At 45.4% G+C, this 24,780-nt stretch overlaps 1 pseudogene; it reads right to left on the bottom strand.

Annotated features, from left to right (window-relative positions):
- Nucleotides 1–2,212: 2,212 nt before the first annotated feature.
- Nucleotides 2,213–24,780, bottom strand: part of LOC125523088 — a 32,693-nt pseudogene continuing 10,125 nt past the window's right edge.

Below are 24,780 nucleotides of genomic sequence, written 5' to 3' on the forward strand. Positions count from 1 at the left end.
GAGAGAAGTAGACTTCAATACAACTGAGAAACACTCGCTGAGTCCTATAAAATGGGGAGAAGGAATGCCTGCCTCTGCACTTCAGCAAAGCCGGCCAGACTTGAAGTTCATTTCACCACCATCATTGTTGGGTGCCTGCAGTAGTACTAGACTGGAGAGGCATCAGAGAAGCCAGCGTCTCCTATATTTCAAGAAGTAGACTTCAATACAACTGAGAATCACAGCTGCAGCCCTTGTCCATGAATCACAGCTCTGCTGGGCCTGGAGCCCTGGACCTCGATCAACATATGCCAAGATTGACCCAAACAGCTTCGACCACAGCCACAGCCTATGTTGCCGGGGCCTTCCACGCCCAAAGATGTGCTCCTGAAATCAGTTGTCTCTCGGGCGTCCTTTCTTCTGGCTACCCCAGTTGTGTACTTATCATCAGTGAAAGCTGGTGGTCGGAAAACTGACATCTCTCCACCGAAGTAAGCGGCTGGCAGCGAAGGCAGGAAGCCGCCCAGTATCTTGCTACTGGGGCCGCTCTCGAATCTTACTCAAGAAGATGTGCATTTGCTACTGGGGATATTACACATGCTGAGTTCTAGCAGATTGATCGACATCTTCCTCATACCCACCAACACCTTCCACAAACTGATAAGCCACCAACACCTTCCACAAACTGATAATCAAGGGGACTGAACTAAATAGTAGTAGTATTTATGTTAAATTTCACGCACACATTCCTTTTCTTTGGGTTATTATTCAGAAAAGATGTACTGACTTCTGAATATGACTCAGTGGAGCAGTGCATATGCATACAATCAGTAAATAAAAAAAGATAACTTCTATTGCTGGCGGCAACACAGTAAATTTTCTGTTGTTCACAATGTATCTGTGTAAAATTAGCTAACATCATACTAATACTCTGCTCTCCTGCTCTTTGTTACCATGAGCATGCAAAATGGTAGGTAGTAGCAACGGACCTTTTTTCTCAAGTTGCATCTGTGGATTCTACTCACAAGAAGGAATATACTGAGATAGACGATTGGTAAAGTTGATCTACAGTATTAGGTGAATGGTGTTGGTGGGATCAAACTGATTTTCTAACTATCAGGCTCATGTGATAGTTACATACCAACTCTTTAATATACAACATTAACAATATCAACTTCTGCCCAAGGAAGGCCCAAAGAAGCGGATCTTGGACACTGCCCATGTTGCCCGTCCTTACAACAGATTCATTGCTTATTTGTAAATGAACTACATGTGTTCATCTCCGTATTGACCTGATTAACATTTGTGACTGAATTAATTGTGTTCATATCAATTGATACCCATGTCTTAGTCTCTCGAATATAAATAAAGCAGATCTTTGTCTGTCACAGGTTCTCCTGCTGCTGCAAGTTGATCAGACTGGAATTTGATCCTGCGCAGATAATCTTGAGCAGTCTGGGATCCTTTCTTGGTCGTTTGGATCTGAATACGCAGCTCAATTATTTGAGCATTTGTCATACAGCCAAGACTTCCGGTTTTTTTCAGCCACCGAGTTTGAGATCACCGAAACAAAATAGTCTCCTGAGGCATCAACACAGGCACGTCCAAAGAAAGCATAAGAGAAAGATAGAAAAAAGACCACCAAGTGACCACATCATCAGGGGGCTCGTCGCAAAGAGTGGAACCAAGCGGTGACATGTAGCGCGTCCAACATCTGCCCCAGCCGGCTGCGGTTCCAGTGCTGCAATAACGAAAGGAATTTGAGGGAGTCAGAATGCCCATGTCTTACTTCCAATTAAAGAAATTAATATACGGGATTAGGAATACCTACTCATGCCTTCTCTGCTTGCACTTGTAATCGAAGTCACGAGCCTTGTCTAAACTTGTGGTACCCTCCAGTGCAGTTCGATGACACACCTTGCCTTATACCAGTATAATTGAGCATCAGTGTGGGCCCAACCCTGTCTAGGATGCATGCATGGCTACAGCGGCAGCAGCAGCACAAGCGGTCACTTAGCTAGCATGCACAATGTGCAGGTCGGCAACAACAGCTTTTGCATTCCTTACTAGTTAAGGCAGTAGTAGTAGTAGAAACGAAGCTTACTGGATAAGCTAGTATGTGACGCAAGTGCTTACTTCATAGCTAGCAGATATTTTGCTTAGGTCGGTTCGTGACCACTATATAAGGAGCTGTGCTCCATCGATGTAACTCATTCCACTCCAATCACTTCAATACAAGGCATTTTCAGTTCCTCCTAGTACCACCGTGTGTGATCGATCAGCTCAAGTAGTACTCCAACTCTAGTCTATAGTGTGTGTGCATTACACTAGTCCGTGGCGCAGCTAGTGAGTGTGCGGCCGCTGGTTGTAGTGTTCCTCCGCTAGATTGTACCCCGAGAGAGAGCTAGCTACTCGCTAGTATTCTGGGCTAACAATCAGAATGCAAAAAAAAAAGTATAATTGAGCATAAGAGAACTTTTTCGATGGATGTGACCTCTCTCTTCAATAGTCCACAGGTAGAAGGTCAATATGATAGCCGGGCTAGAAGTCTTGACAACATGATAGGCGGCAAAAGCTCTTCTTTGTCTCCTGAGATCTTTTCCTGAAGAGGATTGGATTTGTCACATCCACGGATGGAAGACCGTAGATTTCTGCTTGATTAGCTTGCAAACAATTAACTGTCAGCAAGTGCTCGTAGTGTCACGTTTTATTCAATTATATGTCAAACAAGTGCTTCTGAACAATTAAAGGAACACAAAAACAAGACAATCATTTATCTAAGTTAATTCGATAACACAGTACCATTTTGCTCTAAGGCTTTTCACCATCAGTTTTCAGGTCGACGTGGTGAGCTTTATTTGTGCAGAGAAATCTGCAGCATGCAGATTCTTCTTATCAACCCCGTCAGAAGTTTCACCAAACAATAATCAATGCAGGCTTGAATATAATTGAGAGTCGACTAAATGGGTGGTCTTATCTGGCTGCCAGGTTGTGGAATCAGATAAAACAGAGTACATTTCCTTTGCTCTTTCTATAAAGAGGGGAGAAGGAATGCTTGCCTACTCTATACTCAAGAGAAGCTAACTGACCTGAAGTTAATTTCACCAAGGTTAATTTCGAGTGCCTTCACTAGGACTAGGCCTGGGAGACATCCGAGAATGCAGGCCTTCATGCTCTTCATGTGTCACGACGACGCTGTTTGTTCATCTAGAGACAACCGTATTACAAGGCTCCCAATGGCATTCCATTTCACTTCCTCTCTGCGAAATACGTGCAGTTTCGTTCTAGTCCTTCCTCTCAGAAAAATATGGTGAACAAAACTGTGTCATTTCTACTACACACCGATGATGTCCTGGAGCTTGGCGGTACAACTCTAGAAATCTGGTCAAACTGGCTGAGAATATAGGACAGATAGTAAGCTGCAGCCCAAATGAATCTTCCCAGTAAACTTGCCATCTCTTATAAATTTGAGAGAAGAGTATGCTATGGCATGATATCCAAAATCAATGCAAATTGATATGAGGTTTCTTTAAAAGTAACATCCAAAGCTTACATTCATTATCTTCCAGCATATGTAGTTATGTACTATGAACAGGGAGACATGTAAATATAGCAGCATGTATTCAAATGTTGCAACTGACTGATCATACCATGACCTTCAAGGAGGCTTCCAGTTGCCAAGCTACAGAGGCAGAGAACTTCTATTATCATCTCAATGCCTTTTTAGCTTTCTTTTCGTCATGTTACTAATACTATGGTTTTGTTCATGAAACAATTCTGTGTTGTTTAGCAGATCAATTTTTTTAGAGCTTGAATAGACTGACCAGCTTGTTGGTCAAGTCGGATCTACTATATGATGGGGAACAGGCCGCAATAAAGCTAGGAAGAATATTGCCATTTACTTTTATATATACTTTATTTACAGTATAATTATGGTTTATATGCGAGTGGTAGATCCTTTCAAGGTGCCTCGGCATCTTCTGTTCCTGTTGAACCGCTCACAACTCTTTGCAAAACCGAGCCGCTCTTCTTGTTGAAGGGGGGAGCCCCTCATGTTTTGCACCTTCTCTTTTTCTCTGGAGAAGCACCGGAATTGTCATCAGTAGGCTTGAATATTTCTTCCATCACTTTATGCCTCATGCCTTCCCTGTCAGCTGGCAGGCACTCTCTTCCCGATGGCAGTCTTCGGCTTCTCGGCAGCTGCCTTTCGACCTATAGTTTCCTTCTCAACTTCCATGGAAAATTCCCCATCTTCGCCATCCATGTCTTCCTCTGAAAACTCAGTCAAGGATGACAAGGCCTTCTTTGTCACGTGTCTTCTGCTTGGTTCGTTCTTTCCTTTCTCCAATTCTTTGGTCTCAGCTTCCATGGCACTCGGTTCCGTAAGGATAGAAGCAGCAAGATAGTCTCTCAGCGCAGGCAATCCCTCGTCATCATCTCTGACGGATGCACTTGCCTTCTTGGGTGGTTTCTTGTTTTGTGCTGCAGTCAGAAACGTTGATGCATGTTCTTCATTGTCACCCACAGACAAATTTGCCTTCTGAGATTTGGCCGTAGCCTTCTCAGGTTGTTGTTGAAAATATGAGCAATTTGAATGATTTTATTAACAGAAATACTAGATAAAACATGACTAATATAGTAGAGATAAAACAAGTCATGCGTTCGGACAGAGAGAAGGTAAAGAGCATTTGCATATATGAACTTGAACTAAACACATTTAGAACAGACACTAGATGAAGTTGCATATATGAAGTAGAACCTAACACATGTAGGACGGAAAGTAGAGCAAAGAACTGTGTCATGACATCTAACAGAAAGAGCAAGAACACGTGCGGGACAGCAGCAGTGGAAGTGCTGGACTTGGGGTCGGTGTCCTCGCCTGCCATGTCGTCGAGGAGATCATGGACGTCGGGGAAGAAGTCGTCGGCGACCGGATCGTCCGTGATGAAGCAGCCAGTAGTCGCGCTGAGCGCTCCCCAAAAACCTTATCACCCTTCTCCCGTACAGGACTCAAAAGGTGCGATTTCGGAGGCCTACTGTCCCGACCTGCGGTGCACGCCGCAAGCCGGGATGGGGAAGATCGTAGCAGCAGCGTAGTGGTCAGGAACTTGTGGCGAGAGGAGGAAGAGGTTCTGGTGCGTCTCTTTGGGAGGAGCTACCTCCCTTTTATAGGCGCAAAAGAAGGGGGCGAGAGGGCAACGACGGGAGGCAAAACGAACAGCCAACGCAAAAATCTTTTCAGCTTCCGTGTGACCTTTTGTATACCCGTAGTGCGTGGCAAAAATTTAGATATCAGCTCGGCTCATTCCCGCAACCCGCGGCGCGGCGCGGCCTGGCGAGGCGGGCGGCGGAGGAGGAGTGCGCGTGGATATCCCTCTTGTTCTCATGCTCGTACAAGTGGGGAAAGAACCTCCCTTATAAGGAGGTCCAACTCCCACTCAACTAGCAATGTGGGACTAAACTTTAGTAGTATCCCTTGCCTTGCACAAATGGGCTAAGTGGGCCTCTAGAATTTATTAGGAATTTTTGAAACTGCTATTGGGCTAGGCCCAAAATAGACAAAATTCCAGCAATCCCTCACCAGATCCCAGAGGCACACAGAAATTGCCTTTGGTTCCAAAACACTGTTTTATATACCGGTACTGAAGTGGAGACCGTTAAGTTAAACTTCCACCTAGAATTCTATGTTACACTAGTAAGCAACTTGAACAGTGGACTGGGCCTTGAACTGCAAGTTTTCTGCGAATCTAACTTCACATAAAGCCTTGACCGATACGTGGCTACCGTGGGTCTTCCCCGCGGGTGGAGCTTATACGTCATACTCCGTGACCTTTCTTGAGTTTACTAGAGAGAACCCTACTCTCATAGATTGCGACGTTTGACAATCAAACTCATATAGGCGTGTTCTTCAAAAGATGTTCTGCAGGATAACATCTCTACTTTAATGAGCCACATAGAACACATTAAGATACATATCAACCTGCCATGCAGATTAGGAGAGTATTGCATCTTCATGGAGTGGTATTGTGAATAGTAAGGATACTCTCCTCTCAGTTGACCAACAGCTTGTCTTCCACATCTAATTCACGGGATTTCCGATCACAAAGAATAGGTTAGCACTGTGAACAACTCATATTGTGGGTCTCATAGCCATCTCCCTCGATGCATTATCTATCACATTACGTGAAAGACCCTTAGTAAAAGGATCTGCCAGATTTTTAGACATTTGGATATAATCTAATGCGATTACTCTGGAGTTTTTCATTTTCCTGACAGACTTTAACCTTCTCTGAACATGTCTTGATAACTGCATGTTATCCTTTGAGCTGCTCACTTTCGTGATCACAGTTTGATTGTCGCAGTTCATAAGGACACCCGATACAGGTTTCTCAACAACCGGCAAGTCATTCAAGACCCGATGAAGCCAATCTGCTTCAACCGTAGCTGTATCTAGTGCTGTGCGTTCTGCTTCCATTATTGACCTCGTTAAGATGGTCTGCTTGAGAGACTTCCAAGAAACAGTGCCACCTCCATTAGTGAATACATAACCGCTCATGGCCTTTATCTCATCAGTATCTGAGATCCAGTTTGAGTCACTATACCCTTCAAGCACCTTTGGATGCCCGGTGTAGTGAATTCCATAATTTGCAGTGCCTTTCAAATAACGCAAAACTCTCTCTAGAGCTTTCTAATGCACATCTCCTGGTTTTGAGACAAACCGACTCAGTTTGCTAAAGAGATGTCAGGTCTTGTATCACTTTCTACGTACATAACCGAGCCAATAATCTGAGAATATTTCAATTGATCTCTAGCAATTCTTCGATTCTTTCAAAGTAACACACTCGCATCATATGGTGTTGGAGAGGGCTTGCAGTCATTATAGCCAAAGCGGCTCAAGATCTTTTCCACATAGTGAGATTGAAGCAATGTAATTCCACCATCATCGTCTCTCAACAACTTGATGTTCAGAATGACATCAGCCACTCCTAAATCCTTCATCTCAAAACAACGAGATAGGAAATCCTTGACCTCCTTAATAACATTCAGATTTGTTCCGAAAATCATTATGTCATCAACATACAAGCAAAGGATAACTCCCTCGCCCCCACCATGGCGATAGTACACACATTTGTCAGCTTCGTTTACAACAAAGCCTGGAGCTGTTAAAGTTCTTTCAAACTTCTCATGCCACTGCTTGGGTGCTTGCTTGATTCCATACAAAGACTTCAACAACTTGCACACTTTTCCTTCCTGACCATCTAGTACAAACCCATCTGGTTGTTCCATACAAATTTCCTCGTCCAACTCTCCATTTAGGAAAGCAGTCTTAACATCCATTTGATGAACGAGAAGACCATGTGAGGCTGCTAGTGAAAGTAGAACTCGAATGGTGGTCAGTCGAGGCACATGTGAGTAAGTATCAAAGAAGTCTTCACCTTTCTTTTGGGTATAACCCTTAGCCACGAGCCGAGCCTTGTACTTTTCAATAGTACCATCAGGCCTAAGCTTCTTCTTGAATACCCATTTGCATCCTATAGGTTTGCACCCATAAGGACGATCAGTTATCTCCCAGATTTCATTCGCCAAGATGGAATCCATCTCGCTACGAACCCCTTCCTTCCAGTAGTCAGCATCTTCAGATGCACAGGCCTCTGAAATAGAACTGAGAGTGTCATCTATGAGATACACAAGAAAATCATCACCAAAAGACTTTGCAGTCCTCTGTCTCTTGCTCCTAGTAGGAACTTCATTGTTCTCCTCCACAGGACTTTCAAAGTGTTCCATCGAAATGGCAGGTTCGGTAATTGTAACTGGTTCCTGATTCGATGAACTAGGAATCTCCTGATTAGATGAGGTAGCCATATCCTTCATGGGAAAGATATCTTCAAAGAAAGTCGCATCATTCGACTCCGTGATCGTACCGACATGCATGTCAAGTACCTCAGATTTTACAACCAAGAATCTATAGCCAATGCTATGAAAAGCATATCCCAGGAAAACACAATCCCACAGTCTTTGGTCCAAGCTTCCGCTTCTTTGAATTGGCATTGACTTTCGCCAAACAACCCCATGTTCGCAGATAAGAGAGTTTTAACCTTTTCTTCTCCCATTCCTCGAATGGAGTTATCTCTTTGTTCTTTGTGGGGACTCGGTTCAGGACATGACATGCTGTCAATATCGCCTCCCCCCACCATGCCTTGGAGAGACCCGATGTGTCTAACATGGCGTTAACCAAATCAGTTAGAGTATGGTTCTTTCTTTCGGCCACCCCATTTGACTGAGGTGAGTAGGGAGGCGTCCTCTCATGGATTATACCATGTTCCGCACAAAAAGCATCAAACTCATTGGAAAAATACTCTCCACCACGGTCGGACCTAAGCCTCTTGATTTTCCGATCAAGTTGGTTTTCCACTTCAGCTTTATAGATCTTGAAAAGGTTCAAAGCCTCATCCTTAGATTTCAAAAGATACACACGGCAATATCTAGTGGAGTCGTCAATTAACGTCATGAAATATTTCTTTCCACCTTTTGTCAATACACCATTCATTTCACAAAGATCTGAATGTATGAGCTCTAGTGGTGCAAGATTTCTCATTTCCACAGTCTTGTGAGACTTACGAGGTTGTTTAGCTTGCACACACACTTGACACTTAGATCCCTTGAAAGTGGTGAAACTAGGGATTAAGTTCAACTTTGCCAGTCGCGACATGCAACCAAATTTAACATGACAAAGACGTGAATGCCACACATTTGATTCATTATTGTTGTAAACATGATTAACAACTTTATTGCAAACGTCTGACAAGGAAACACGAAACAAGCCTCCTGACTCATAGCCTTTACCAACAAAGGTTCCATACTTGGATATTACAAATTTATTCGACTCAAAGACAAGCTTGTAGCCATATCTACACAGAAGAGATCCGCTAACAAGATTTTTATTGACGGAGGGGACATAATGCACGTTCTTCAGCCGCTCGATCTTCCCCGAAGTAAACTTCAGATCGACCGTGCCAACACCACGAACAGAAGCACTTGAACCGTTGCCCATCAGCACGGTTGAAGTCCCTGCGGTCTGATAAGACGAAAACATGGAAATATCACCGCATACATGCACATTAGCACCCGTGTCAATCAACCAATCAGGAGAATGACATACTGAAAGAATAGTGGGAAATATACCATACCCAGCATCCTTCATGTCAGTGTCTCCAATGACAACATTAGCGGTCTTGCCACCTTTCCCAGGATGACGCTTGTCATAGCGATTAGGGCAACTAGGAGCCCAATGATCAGGATCCCCACACACATGACAAGCACATTTCTTCTTGCCATTCTTCTTCTTGAAGTTCGTGTGTTGCACAGCCTTGTTCTTCCCATCAAACTTTGCTTTTCCATCAAACTTTCCCTTGTTCTTGAACTTGTGGGGCTGCAAGTTCTGCTTCTGTACCACATTGGCACTAGATCCTCCCTCAATACCTCGAGCACGTGTGTCCTTTGCTCTCGCCTTTTCTTCCACATCAAGAGTGCCAATGAGATCCGGGACGGAAAACTCCTGCCTCTTTTGCTTCAGCAAGGTAGCAAAGTTCCTCCATGAAGGAGGAAGCTTAGTGATGATACCTCCGGCAACAAACTTGTCCGGTAGCATACAACTGAAGTGCTCAAGTTCTCTAGCAAATTACTGTATCTCATGAGCTTGCTCAACCACGGAGCGCTCTTCAGTCATCCTGTAATCATAGAATTGCTCCATGATGTACAGCTCAGTGCCAGCATACGAGACCCCAAACTTGGCCTCGAGTGCATCCCACATATCTTTTCCATTATCAATTGACGCATAATCATCAACTATGTTCTCACCAAGAAAACTCAAGAGAGCAGCCTTAAACAGAGTATCCATTTTCTGAAAAGCTTGTGCCTATTGAGCATCAAGCTCTCCGTCAGGTTTGCCGAGAGTGGCGTCATAGCAACTCATGGTTTGAAACCATAAGACTGCTCTCACATGCCCCCTCTTATAGTGGATACCCTCAAACATAGGAGGTCTCATGGAAGCAGCAAAACCACTCGGGGTAAATTGCCTATAATAAGGTTTTTGGATTGTTGGAAATATGAGCAATTTACCGAATGATTTTATTAACAGAAATACTAGATAAAGCATGACTAATATAGTAGAGATAAAACAAGTCATGCGTTCGGACAGAGAGAAGGTAAAGAGCATCTGCATATATGAACTTGAACTAAACACATCTTGAACAGACACTAGATGAAGTTGCATATATGAAGTAGAAGCTAATGCATGTAGGACGGAAAGTAGAGCAAAGAACTGTGTCATGACATCTAACAGAAAGATCAAGAACACGTACGGGATAGCAGTAGTGGAAGTGCTGGACTTGGGGTCGGTGTCCTCGCCTGCCATGTTGTCGAGGAGATTGTGGACGTCGGGGAAGAAGTCGTCGTCGGGGAAGTAGTCGTCGGTGACCGGATCGTCCGTGATGAAGCAGCCAGTAGTCGCTCTGAGTGCTCCCCAAAAACCTTATCACCCTTCTCCCGTACAGGACTCAAAAGGTGCGATTTCGGAGGCCTACTGTCCTGACCTGCGGTGCATGCCGCAAGCCGGGATGGGGAAGATCGTAGCAGCAGCGTAGTGCTCAGGAACTTGTGGCGAGAGGAGGAAGAGGTTCTGGTGCGTATCTTTGGGAGGAGCGACCTCCCTTTAATAGGCGCAAGAGAAGGAGGCGAGAGGGCAATGACGGGAGGCGAAACGAATAGCCAGCAGCCGAAGGGCTGCACCGTTTGCATTCGAACCCCACTTTTGCAAAAATCTTTTCAGCTTCCGTGTGACCTTTCATATACCCGTAGTGCGTGGCAAAAATTTAGATATCGTCTTGGCTCATTCCCGCAACCCGCGGCGCATAATGACGAGCGTGGCATGGCGAGGCGGGCGGCAGAGGAGGAGCGCGCGTGGATATCCCTCTTGTTCTCATGCTCGTACAAGTGGGGAAAGAACCTCCCTTATAAGGAGGTCCAACACCCACTCAACTAGCAATGTGGGACTAAAGTTTAGTAGTATCCCTTGCCTTGCACAAATGGGCTAAGTGGGCCTCTAGGATTTATTAGGAATTTCTGAAACTGCTATTGGGCTAGGCCCAAAATAGACAAAATTCCAGCAATCCCCCACCAGATCCCAAAGGCACACAGAAATTGCCTTTGGTTCCAAAACACTATTTTATATACCGGTACTACAGTGGAGACTGTTAAGTTGAACTTCCACCTAGAACTCTATGCTACACTAGTAAGGAACTTGAACAGTGGACTGGGCCTTGAACTGCAAGTTTTCTACGAATCTAGCTTCACATAAAGCCATGACCGATACGTGGCTACCGTGGGTCTTCCCCATGGGTGGAGCTTAATTATACGTCATACTCCGTGACCTTTCATGAGTTTACTAGAGTGAACCCTACTCTCATAGATTGCGACGTTTGACAATCAGACTCATATAGGTGTGTTCTTCAAAAGATGTTCTACAGGATAACATCTCTACTTTAATGAGCCACTTAGAACACATTAAGATATATATGAACCTGCCATGCAGATTAGGAGAGTATTGCATCTTCATGGAGTGGTATTGTGAATAGTAAGGATACTCTCCTCTCAGTTGACCAACAGCTTGTCTTCCACATCTAATTCACGGGATCTCCGATCACAAAGAATAGGTTACCACTGTGAACAACTCATATTGTGGGTCTCATACCCATCTCCCTCGATGCATTATCTATCACATTACGTGATAGACCCTTAGTAAAAGGATCTGCCAGATTTTTAGACATTTGGATATAATCCAATGCAATAACTCCGGAGTTTTTCATTTTCCTCACAGACTTTAACCTTCTCTGAACGTGTCTTGACGACTTCATGTTATCCTTTGAACTGCTCACTTTCGTGATCATAGTTTGATTGTCGCAGTTCATAAGGAGACCCGGTACAGGTTTCTCAACAACCGGAAAGTCATTCAAGAGCCGACGAAGCCAATCTGCTTCAACCGTAGCTTATCTAGTGCTGTGAGTTCTGCTTCCATTTTTGACCTCGCTAAGATGGTCTGCTTGCAAGACTTCCAAGAAACAGCGTCACCTCCATGAGTGAATACATAACCGCTCGTGGCCTTTATCTCATCAGCACCTGAGATCCATTTGAGTCACTATACCCTTCAAGCACCTTTGGATGCCCGGTGTAGTGAATTCCATAATTTGCAGTGCCTTTCAAATAACGCAAAACTCTCTCTAGAGCTTTCCAATGCACATCTCCTGGTTTTGAGACAAACCGACTCAGTTTGCTAACAGCAAAAGAGATGTCAGGTCTTGTAGCGCTTGCTAAGTACATAAGTGTAACACCCCGGATGTAATTTACCTTTTATGTATCCCAACTCTTGCCGTTTCCGGCACTAAGTTATTTTATTTCCTCATTGTTGGCTTTTTGCCTTCGTGTGTTTTTGTCTTTGTCATGCATCTCATACCATATCATCATGTGCATTGCATTTGCATATGTGTTCGTCTCTAGCATCCGAGCATTTTCCCCGTTGTCCGTTTTGCATTCCGGTGCTCCTATGTCCTCCGGTGTCCCTTTCCACCTCTTTTCGTGTGTGGGTGTTAAACGTTTTCGGATTGGACCGAGACTTGTCATGCGACCATGGTTTACTATCGGTACACCGCCTGCCAAGTTTCATACCATTTATTTGGACTTCGTTTGATACTCCAACGGTTAACCGAGGGACCAAAAAGGCCTCGTGTGTGTTGCAGCCCAACACCCTTCCAAACTGGCCCAAAACCCACCTAAAACTCTTCTATCATCCAGAGCGTTCGATCATGATCGCATGGCCGAAAACCGCACTCCATTTGGAGCTTCCTAGCCTCCTCTACCCCTATTTAAAGACCTTCCCCGAAATTTCCGGATCAAAACACCCCTAACCCTAGCCCCGCTCCTCTCCGCGTGGGCGGACATGTCCGCCGCCGCCAGACATTCCCGCCGCCGCCACTCACGTCGCGCCACGTGGCACCGCCGCCCCACATCGCCGCCTCCTCCGCGCGGGCCCGCCGAGCCCGTGGCCGGCCCCCGCGTCCCATCGCGTCCGCCGCTGCCTGCCTCTTCTCCTCGCCCGAGCCGGCGAGCTCCCGCTGCTGCACCGCCGCGATCGCCATTGCCGGCGACCTCGCCGCCCCGGGTGCCACCGCTCTCCTCCGGCGCCGCCCCGCCTCGCTCCGGCCGGCCTCCTCCGACCTCCGGCCGAGCCCCGCCGCCGTCCTCCTCCACGCAGCCAAGGCCGACGCGCCTCCTCTCCTCCAAGTCCGGCGATGTCTCGCAGCTCCGGCGAATAGTAGCTCCCCGGTGAACCTCGGGTCACTTGCACCCCGGATCTGGATCTGGATCATCATGAGGGTTGACTTTTTCCCCTCCAACCCTAATTTTCTTGCATACTTTGACATGCCATAACTCTGCATCCATAGCTCCGATTTGTGCGTGTAGCAGATCAAAATGTTTGTCTCGACGAGTATATCATTTCATCTCATTGCATCATTTTCATTTGAGTTCATCTTGATGCCCGAAATGCTGTTGGAAGAGGGCTATGTGATGAATATGTCGGATCTGTTTCAGCAAATAGCCTTTTGTCATTTTTGCCATGATTAATGTGTGCATGCTATCCTGAGCTCTACATGTGTTTTGATGTATGCCTTGCCATCTTTACAAGGGTGTATGCCATGTATTTTTGTGATCTTTGTGGTGACTAGCACAAGCATGCAAAGTAGCTTACTCAATGATGCTGATTTCAGGGACTTAGAATTTCACAAAGTCCTTGTCCTGTTATTGTTTTTATGCCATATGTTCATGTTGTTTCCTAGTGATCCGTGCCTCTTTTGAGCATGATCAGTAAGGATGTTTTGTAGATAATGTTGAGCTCTTTCCATCAATGTCTTTGTTTGCATTTATGGAGCACCTTAGCTTGAGTCAATCGAGCTCTACTTTTTCTATAAAATGTTCCTGGCAGATTGTTAACATGTTTAGCGATTTTGCCGAGCTTGTTGTTGTTGATCCGTGCATGCTATGTTGTTGTTCTTGCCATGTCTTCTTGCTGGGTGTATTCTTAGATTATCATGCAATGCCTCGTAGTGAGTGCATCGGGCTCGTAAACATGCCTACTTGTTAATCTGTTTTGCATGCTCTAGTTTTTCACTAAGTCTGAATCTGTTTGTGTTTTTGCTATATTCACATGCTTGCAAATGTATTTTCTGACCCCTTTTGGCTCAAGGTCACTAAGGGACTTTTGTTATATGCTTTGAGTGGCTTCATGCCATGCCTTTCTTTGCCATGATATGTTCCTGTAGCATGTAGTTATTATGCTCTAAAGTTTGCTTCCTGGTGATAAATGCCTGATTTGTTGTTATTTCACTAAGTCTGAAACCTGTTATCTTTTGCACTTTTGCCATGCTTGTTTGAACTTGTTAATGGATGAATTAGCCATAGCTCAGTGTTCATATTTTGTCAAGCATCATGGGTGAATCCCTGCCATGTATTTTTTTGCTATGTTTGGGTGTTGTAGCATATTTATCTTGATGCATTTAGAGGGCTACTTGCTGATTATCGCAGACCGGTGCCACATTTGTTTTGCTTGCCATTTCCAGACCGTGCATCCGGTTCCGGTGATCTTTATATTGATTTCAACCGAAATCATCTCCTCTTTCCAGTGGCACTCTTGGTTTTCCAAGTTGAGGCCAGGTTCATTCATTCCTTTCCAAATCATGCATATGCATTACATACTGCATCCCGCATATCATACCATGTTTGCATCATGATTGATCGAGCATTGCACATGGTTGATTGTGTTCCCTTGTGCTTGTTGTTCTTGTTTGGGTAGAGCCGGGAGACGAGTACGTGATCGAGGAGCCCGTTGAGTACGCTTACGAGGATCAAGGCAACTCTGAGAACTTTGCAGGCAAGATGACCATACCCTCGAAATCACTTCTATCTTTGCTTGCTAGATGCTCGCTCTTTTGCTTTGCCTATGCTACGATACCTACCACTTGCTTATCATGCCTCCCATATTGCCATGTCAAACTTCTAACCCACCATGTCCTAGCAAGCCGTTGTTTGGCTATGTTACCGCTTTCCTCAGCCCCTCTTATAGCGTTGCTAGTTGCAGGTGAAGATTGGAGTTTGTTCCTTGTTGGAACTTGTTTATTGTTGGGATATCACAATAATATCTTGTTTATCTTAATGCACCTATATACTTGGTAAAGGGTGGAAGGCTCAGCCTTATGCCTGGTGTTTTGTTCCACTCTTGCCGCCCAAGTTTCCGTCATATCGGTGTTATGTTCCCAGATTTTGCGTTCCATACGCGATTGGGTTATAATGTGAACCCCTTGACAATTCACCTTGAATAAAACTCCTCCAGCAATGCCCAACATTGGTTTTACCATTCGCCAGCTAGCCTTTTTCCCTTGGGTTTCGCGGACTCAAGGGTCATCTTATTTTAACCCCCCCCCCCCCCCCGAGCCATTGCTTCTCTAAGTGTTGGTCCAATTGAGCGATGTCCGGGGCTACCAGGGGCAACTCTGGGCTAGCCTACCCGACGTCTGGCTCATCCGGTGTGCCCTGAGAACGAGATATGTGCAGCTCCTATCGGGATTTGTCGGCACATCTGGGTGGTGTTGCTGGTTTAGTTTTACCATTGTCGAGATGTCTTGTAACCGGGATTCCGAGTCTGATCGGTTTGTCTTGGGAGAAGGAATATCCATCGTTGACCGTGAGAGCTTGTGATGGGCTAAGTTGGGACCCCCCTGCAGGGATTTGAACTTTCGAAAGCCGTGCCCGCGGTTATGGGCAGATGGGAATTTGTTAATGTCCGGTTGTAGAAAACCTGAAACTTAACTTAATTAAAAGGCATCAACCGCGTGTGTAACCGTGATGGTCTCTTCTCGGCGGAGTCCGGAAAGTGAACACGGTGTTGGAGTAATGCTTGACGTAGGTTGTTCTAGGATCACTTCTTGATCATAGTTGTTCGACCATGCCTTTGTCTTCTCTTCTCGCTCTCATTTGCGTATGTTAGCCACCATATATGCTAGTTGCTTGCTGAAGCTACACATCATACCTTTGCCTTTCCTATAAGCTTAAATAGTCTTGATCGCGAGGGTGTGAGATTGCTGAGTCCCCGTGACTCACAGATTCCTTCCAAAACCAGATGTAGGGCCCGATGATTCCGCTCCAGGTGACGCGTTTGAGCTCAAGTGGGAGTTCGATGAAGACTCTCGTCGTTACTACGTTTCTTTCCCAGATGATCAGTAGTGGTGCCTAGTTGGGGCGATCGGGGACTTTGTCGCATTTGGGGGTTGATCTTTATTTTGGTTCCGTAGTCAGACCCTGAGTGTATTGGATGAATGTAATGACTTATTTATGTATTTGTGTGACGTGGCGAGTGTAAGCCAACTATGTACCTTTCCCCTTTATTTATTTACATGGGTTGTTGTGAAGATTACCTCACTTGCGACATTGCTTTCAATGCGGTTATGCCTCTAAGTCGTGCTTCGACACGTAGGAGATATAGCCGCATCGAGGGTGTTACAATAAGCGAGCCAATAATCTGAGAATATTTCAATTGATCTCTAGCAATTCTTCGATTCTTTCGAAGTAACACACTCGCATCATATGGTGTTGGAGAGGGCTTGCAGTCACTATAGCCAAAGCGACTCAAGATCTTTTCCATGTAGTGAGATTGAAGCAATGTAATTCCACCATCATCGTCTCTCAATAACTTGATGTTTAGAATGACATCAGCCACTCCTAAATCCTTCATGTCAAAACAACAAGATAGGAAATCCTTGACCTCCTTAATAACATTCACATTTGTTCCGAAAATCAGTATGTCATCAACATACAAGCAAAGGATAACTCCCTTGCCCCCACCATGGTGATAGTACACACATTTGTCAGCTTCGTTTACAACAAAGCCTGTAGCTGTTAAAGTTCTTTCAAACTTCTCATGCCACTGTTTGGGTGCTTGCTTGAGTCCATACAAAGACTTCAGCAACTTGCACACTTTTCCTTCCTGACCATCTAGTACAAAGCCATCTGGTTGTTCCATATAAATTTCCTCGTCCAAGTCTCCATTTAGGAAAGCAGTCTTAACATCCATTTGATGAACGAGAAGACCATGTGAGGCAGCTAGTGAAAGTAGAACTCGGATAGTGGTCAGTCGAGCCACAGGTGAGTATGTTGGGGAACGTAGTAATTTAAATAAAATTCCTACGCACACGCAATCTCATGGTGATGCATAGCAACGAGGGAAGAATGTGATCTACGTACCCTTTTAGACCGAAAGCGGAAGCGTTATGACAACGCGGTTGATATAGTCGTACGTCTTCACGGCCCGACCGATCAAGCACCGAAACTACGGCACCTCCGAGTTCTAGCACACGTGCAGCTCGATGACGATCCCCGGACTCCGATCCAGCAAAGTGTCGGGGAAGAGTTCCGTCAGCACGATGGTGTGGTGACGATCTTGATGTACTACCGTCGCAGGGCTTCGCCCAAGCACCGCTACAATATTATCGAGGATTATGGTGGAAGGGGGCACCGCACACGGCTAAGAATATGATCACGTGGATCAACTTGTGTGTCTAGGGGTGCCCCCTGCCCCCGTATATAAAGGATCAAGGGGAGGAGGCCGGCCGGCCCCTATGGCGCGCCAAGGAGGAGTCCTCCTCCTAGTAGGAGTAGGACTCCTACTAGGAGGGGGAAAGAAGTGGGGAGGGAGAAGGAAAGGGGGGCGCCGCCCCCCTCTCCTAGTCCAATTCGGACCAGGGGGAGGAGGCGCGCGGCCCACCTATGGCTGCCTCTCTCTCTCTCTCTCCACTAAGGCCCATATGGCCCACCTATGGTTCTCCGGTTTTCTCCGAAATCACCCGGAACACTTCCGGTGTCCGAATATAGCCGTCCAATATATTAATCTTTATGTCTCGACCATTTCGAGACTCCTCGTCATGTCCGTGATCACATCCAGGACTCTGAACTAACTTCGGCACATCAAAACTCATAAACTCATAATATAACTGTCATCGAAACCTTAAGCGTGCGGACCCTACGGGTTCGAGAACAATGTAGACATGACCGAGACACGTCTCCAGTCAATAACCAATAGCGGAACCTGGATGATCATATTGGCTCCTACATATTCTACGACGATCTTTATCGGTCAAACCGCATAACAACATACGTTGTTCCCTTTGTCATCGGTATGTTACTTGCCCGAGATTCGATCGCCGGTATCTCAATACCTAGTTCAATCTCGTTACCGGCAAGTCTCTTTACTCGTTTCGTAATACATCATCTTGCAACTAAGTCATTAGTTGTAATGCTTGCAAGGCTTATGTGATGTGCATTACCGAGAGGGCCCAAAGATACCTCTCCGACAATCGGAGTGACAAATCCTAATCTCGAAATACGCCAACCCAACATTCACCTTTGGAGACACCTGTAGAGCTCCTTTATAATCACCCAGTTACGTTGTGACGTTTGGTAGCACACAAAGTGTTCCTCCGGTAAACGGGAGTGGCATAATCTCATAGTCATAGGAACATGTATAAGTCATGAAGAAAGCAATAGCAACATACTAAACGATCGGGTGCTAAGCTAATGGAATGGGTCATGTCAATCACATCATTATCCTAATGATGTGATCCCATTAATAAAATGACAACACATGTCTACGGTTAGGAAACATAACCATCTTCGATTAACGAGCTAGTCAAGTAGAGGCATACTAGTGACGTTTGGTTTGTCTATGTATTCACACAAGTATTATGTTTCCGGATAATACAATTCTAGCATGAATAATAAACATTTATCATGATATAAGGAAATAAAATAATAACATTATTATTGCCTCTAGGGCATATTTCCTTTAGAGTAAGTATCAAAGAAGTCTTCACCTTCCTTCTGGGTATAACCCTTAGCCACGAGCCGAGCCTTGTACTTTTCAATACTACCATCAGGCCTAAGCTTCTTCTTGAATACCCATTTGCATCCTATAGGTTTGCACCCATAAGGACGATCAATTATCTCCCAGGTTTCATTCGCTAAGATGGAATCCATCTCGCTACGAACCGCTTCCTTCCAGTAGTCAGCATCTTCAGATGCATAGTCCTCTGAAATAGAACCGGGAGTGTCATCTATGAGATACACAAGAAAATCATCACCAAAAGACTTTGCAGTCCTCTGTCTCTTGCTCCTAGTAGGAACTTCATTGTTCTCCTCCACAGGACTTTCAAAGTGTTCCATCGAAATGGCAGGTTCGGTAATTGTAACTGGTTCCTGATTCGATGAACTAGCCATCTCCTGATTAGATGAGGTAGCCATATCCTTCATGGGAAAGATATCTTCAAAGAAAGTCGCATCATTCGACTCCGTGATCGTACCGACATGCATGTCAAGTACCTCAGATTTTACAACCAAGAATCTATAGCCAATGCTATGAAAAGCATATCCCAGGAAAACACAATCCACAGTCTTTGGTCCAAGCTTCCGCTTCTTTGAAATTGGAGCATTGACTTTCGCCAAACAACCTCATGTTCGCAGATAAGAGAGTTTTAACCTTTTCTTCTCCCATTCCTCGAAGGGAGTTATCTCTTTGTTCTTTGTGGGGACTCGGTTCAGGACATGACATGTTGTCAATATCGCCTCCCCCCACCATGCCTTGGAGAGACCCGATGTGTCTAACATGGCGTTAACCAAATCAGTTAGAGTATGGTTCTTTCTTTCGGCCACCCCATTTGACTGAGGTGAGTAGGGAGGCGTCCTCTCATGGATTATACCATGTTCCGCACAAAAAGCATCAAACTCATTGGAAAAATACTCTCCACACGGTCGGACCTAAGCCTCTTGATTTTCCGATCAAGTTGGTTTTCCACTTCAGCTTTATAGATCTTGAAAAGGTTCAAAGCCTCATCCTTAGATTTCAAAAGATACACACGGCAATATCTAGTGGAGTCGTCAATTAACGTCATGAAATATTTCTTTCCACCTTTTGTCAATACACCATTCATTTCACAAAGATCTGAATGTATGAGCTCTAGTGGTGCAAGATTTCTCATTTCCACAGTCTTGTGAGACTTACGAGGTTGTTTAGCTTGCACACACACTTGACACTTAGATCCCTTGAAAGTGGTGAAACTAGGGATTAAGTTCAACTTTGCCAGTCGCGACATGCAACCAAATTTAACATGACAAAGACGTGAATGCCACACATTTGATTCATTATTGTTGTAAACATGATTAACAACTTTATTGCAAACGTCTGACAAGGAAACACGAAACAAGCCTCCTGACTCATAGCCTTTACCAACAAAGGTTCCATACTTGGATATTACAAATTTATTCGACTCAAAGACAAGCTTGTAGCCATATCTACACAGAAGAGATCCGCTAACAAGATTTTTATTGACGGAGGGGACATAATGCACGTTCTTCAGCCGCTCGATCTTCCCCGAAGTAAACTTCAGATCGACCGTGCCAACACCACGAACAGAAGCACTTGAACCGTTGCCCATCAGCACGGTTGAAGTCCCTGCGGTCTGATAAGACGAAAACATGGAAATATCACCGAATACATGCACATTAGCACCCATGTCAATCAACCAATCAGGAGAATGACATACTGAAAGAATAGTGGGAAATATACCATACCCAGCATCCTTCATGTCAGTGTCTCCAATGACAACATTAGCGGTCTTGCCGCCTTTCCCAGATGACGCTTGTCATAGCGATTAGGGCAACTAGGAGCCCAATGATCAGGATCCCCACACACATGACAAGCACCTTTCTTCTTGCCATTCTTCTTCTTGAAGTTCGTGTGTTGCACAGCCTTGTTCTTCCCATCAAACTTTGCTTTTCCATCAAACTTGCCCTTGTTCTTGAACTTGTGGGGCTGGAAGTTCTGCTTCTGTACCACATTGGCACTAGATCCTCCCTCAATACCTCGAGCACGTGTGTCCTTTGCTCTCGCCTTTTCTTCCACATCAAGAGTGCCAATGAGATCCGGGATGGAAAACTCCTACCTCTTATGCTTCAGCAAGGTAGCAAAGTTCCTCCATGAAGGAGGAAGCTTAGTGATGATACCTCCGGCAACAAACTATTGGAAATATGCCCTAGAGGCAATAATAAAAGGTTTATTATTATGTGTTATCCGGAAATCGTAATACATGTGTGAATAACAGACACCAACATGTCCCTAGTAAGCCTCTAGTTGACTACCTCGTTGATCAACAGATAGTCATGGTTTCCTGACAATGGACATTGGATGTCATTGATAACGAGATCACATCATTAGGAGAATGATGTGATGGACAAGACCCAATCCTAAACATAGCACAAGATCGTATAGTTCGTTTGCTAGAGTTTTCCAATGTCAAGTATCCTTTCCTTAGACCATGAGATCGTGTAACTCCCGGACACCGTAGGAGTGCTTTGGGTGTACCAAACGTCACAACATAACTGGGTGACCATAAAGGTATACTACGGGTATCTCCGAAAGTGTCTGTTGGGTAGACACGGATCAAGACTGGGATTTGTCACTCCGTATGACGGAGAGGTATCACTGGGCCCACTCGGTAATGCATCATCATTATGAGCTCAAAGTGACCAAGTGTCTGGTCACGGGATCATGCATTACGGTGTGAGTAAAGTGACTTGCCGGTAACGAGATTGAACGAGGTATTCGGATACCGACGATCGAATCTTGGGCAAGTAACATACCGATTGACGAAGGGAATTGTATACGGGGTTGCTTGAATCCTCGACATCGTGGTTCATCCAATGAGATCATCGAGGAGCATGTGGGAGCCAACATGGGTATCCAGATCCCGCTGTTGGTTATTGACCGGAGAGCGATCTCGGTCATGTCTACATGTCTCCCGAACCCGTAGGGTCTACACACTTAAGGTTCGGTGACGCTAGGGTTGTAGGGATATGTATATGCAGTAACCTGAATGTTGTTCGGAGTCCCGGATGAGATCCCGGACGTCACGAGGAGTTCCGGAATGGTCCGGAGGTAAAGAATTATATATAGGAAGTGCTATTTCGGCTATCGGGACAAGTTTCGGGGTCACCGGTATTGTACTAGGACCACCGAAAGGGTCCCGGGGGTCCACCGGGTGGGGCCACCTATCCCGGAGGGCCCCATGGGCTGAAGTGGGAAGGGATCCAACCCAAAGTGGGCTGGGGCGCCACTTCCCCTAAGGCCCATGCGCCTAGGGTGGGGGAAACCCTAAAGGGGGGGTGCCCCCTTGCTTGGGGGGCAAGCCCCCCACCCCTTGGCCGCCGCCCCCCTAGGAGATTGCATCTCCTAGGGCCGCCGCCCCCCCCCTAGGCCCCCTATATATAGTGGGGGGAGGGAGGGCCTCTAACCTACGCCATTGGTGCCTCCCTCTCCCTCTCCAACACCTCCTCCTTCTCCATAGAGCTTGGCGAAGCCCTGCCGGAGTACTGCAGCTCCATCACCACCACGCCGTCGTGCTGCTGCTAGAGCCATCTTCCTCAACCTCTCCTTCCCCCTTGCTGGATCAAGAAGGAGGAGACGTTACGCTGACCGTACGTGTGTTGAACGCGTAGGTGCCATCCGTTCGGCGCTAGGATCTCCGGTGATTTGGATCACAACGAGTACGACTCCCTCATCCCCGTTCTTTGAATGCTTCCGCTCGCGATCTACAAGGTACGTAGATGCATCCAACCACTCGTTGCTAGATGAACTCATAGATGGATCTTGGTGAAACCGTAGGAAAATTTTTGTTTTCTGCAACGTTCCCCAACAGTGGCATCATGAGCTAGGTCTATGCGTAGTTCTCTATGCACGAGTAGAACACAATTTGTTGTGGGCATTGATGTTGTCAACTTTCTTGCCGCTACTAGTCTTATCTTGCTTCAACGGTATTGTGGGATGAAGCGGCCCGGACCAACCTTACACGTACGCTTACGTGAGACCGGTTCCACCGACTGACATGCACTAGTTGCATAAGGTGGCTGGCGGGTGTCTGTCTCTCCCACTTTAGTTGGAGCGGATTCGATGAAAAGGGTCCTTATGAAGGGTAAATAGAAGTTGACAAATCACGTTGTGGCTTTCACGTAGGTAAGAAAATGTTCTTGCTAGAACTCTATTGCAGCCACGTAAAATATGCAACAACAATTAGAGGACGTCTAACTTGTTTTTGTAGCAAGTGTTTTGTGATTTGATATGGCCAAAGTTGTGAGGAATGATGAATGATATATATGTGATGTATGAGATGTTCATGCTATTGTAATAGGAATCACGACTTGCATGTCGATGAGTATGACAATCGGCAGGAGCCATAGGAGTTGTCTTTATTTTGTATGACCTGCGTGTCATTGAGAAACGCCATGTAAATTACTTTACTTTATTGCTAAATGCGTTAGCCATAGTAGTAGAAGTAATAGTTGGCGAGCAACTTCATGGAGACACGATGATGGAGATCATGATGATGGAGATCATGGTGTCATGCCGGTGACAAGATGATCATGGAGCCCCAAGATGGAGATCAAAGGAGCTATGTGATATTGGCCATATCATGTCACTATTATTATTTGATTGCATGTGATGTTTATCATGTTTTTGCATCTTGTTTACTTAGAACGACGGTAGTAAATAAGATGATCCCTCATAATAATTTCAAGAAAATGTTCCCCCTAACTGTGCACCGTTGCGACAGTTCGTTGTTTCGAAGCACCACGTGATGATCGGGTGTGATAGATTCCAACGTTCACATACAACGAGTGTAAGACAGATTTACACATGCAAACACTTAGGTTGACTTGACGAGCATAGCATGTACAGACATGGCCTCGGAACATAGAAGACCGAAAGGTCGAGCATGAGTCGTATAGAAGATACGATCAACATGAAGATGTTCACCAATGTTGACTAGTCCGTCTCACGTGATGATCGGACACGGCCTAGTTGACTCGGATCATGTTATACTTAGATGACTGGAGGGATGTCTATCTAAGTGGGAGTTCATTGAATAATTTGATTAGATGAACTTAATTATCATGAACTTAGTCTAAAATATTTACAATATGTCTTGTAGATCAAATGGCCAACGTAGTCCTCAACTTCAACGCGTTCTTAGAGAAAACCAAGCTGAAAGACGATGGCAGCAACTACACGGACTGGGTCCGGAACCTGAGGATCATCCTCATAGCTGCCAAGAAAGATTATGTCCTACAAGCACCGCTGGGTGACGCACCTGTTCTCCCTGCAGAACAAGACGTTATGAACGCTTGGCAGGCACGTACCGATGACTACTCCCTTGTTCAATGTGGCATGCTTTACAGCTTAGAGCCGGGACTCCAAAAACATTTTGAGAGACATGGAGCATATGAGATGTTCGAAGAGCTGAAAATGGTTTTCCAAGCTCATGCCCGGGTCGAGAGATATCAAGTCTCCGACAAGTTCTTCAGCTGTAAGATGGAGGAAAACAGTTCTGTCAGTGAGCACATACTCACTATGTCTGGGTTGCATAACCGCTTGACTCAGCTGGGAGTTAATCTCCCGGATGACGCGGTCATTGACAGAATCCTTCAGTCGCTTCCACCGAGCTACAAGAGCTTTGTGATGAACTTCAATATGCAGGGGATGGAAAAGACCATTCCTGAAGTATTTGCTATGCTGAAATCAGCAGAGGTAGAAGTCAAAAAGGAACATCAAGTGTTGATGGTAAATAAAACCACTAAGTTCAAAAAGGGCAAGGG

The sequence above is a fragment of the Triticum urartu genome, chromosome 7, assembly GCF_003073215.2.
Source record: "Triticum urartu cultivar G1812 chromosome 7, Tu2.1, whole genome shotgun sequence".
NCBI classification, from domain to species: Eukaryota; Viridiplantae; Streptophyta; class Magnoliopsida; order Poales; family Poaceae; genus Triticum; species Triticum urartu.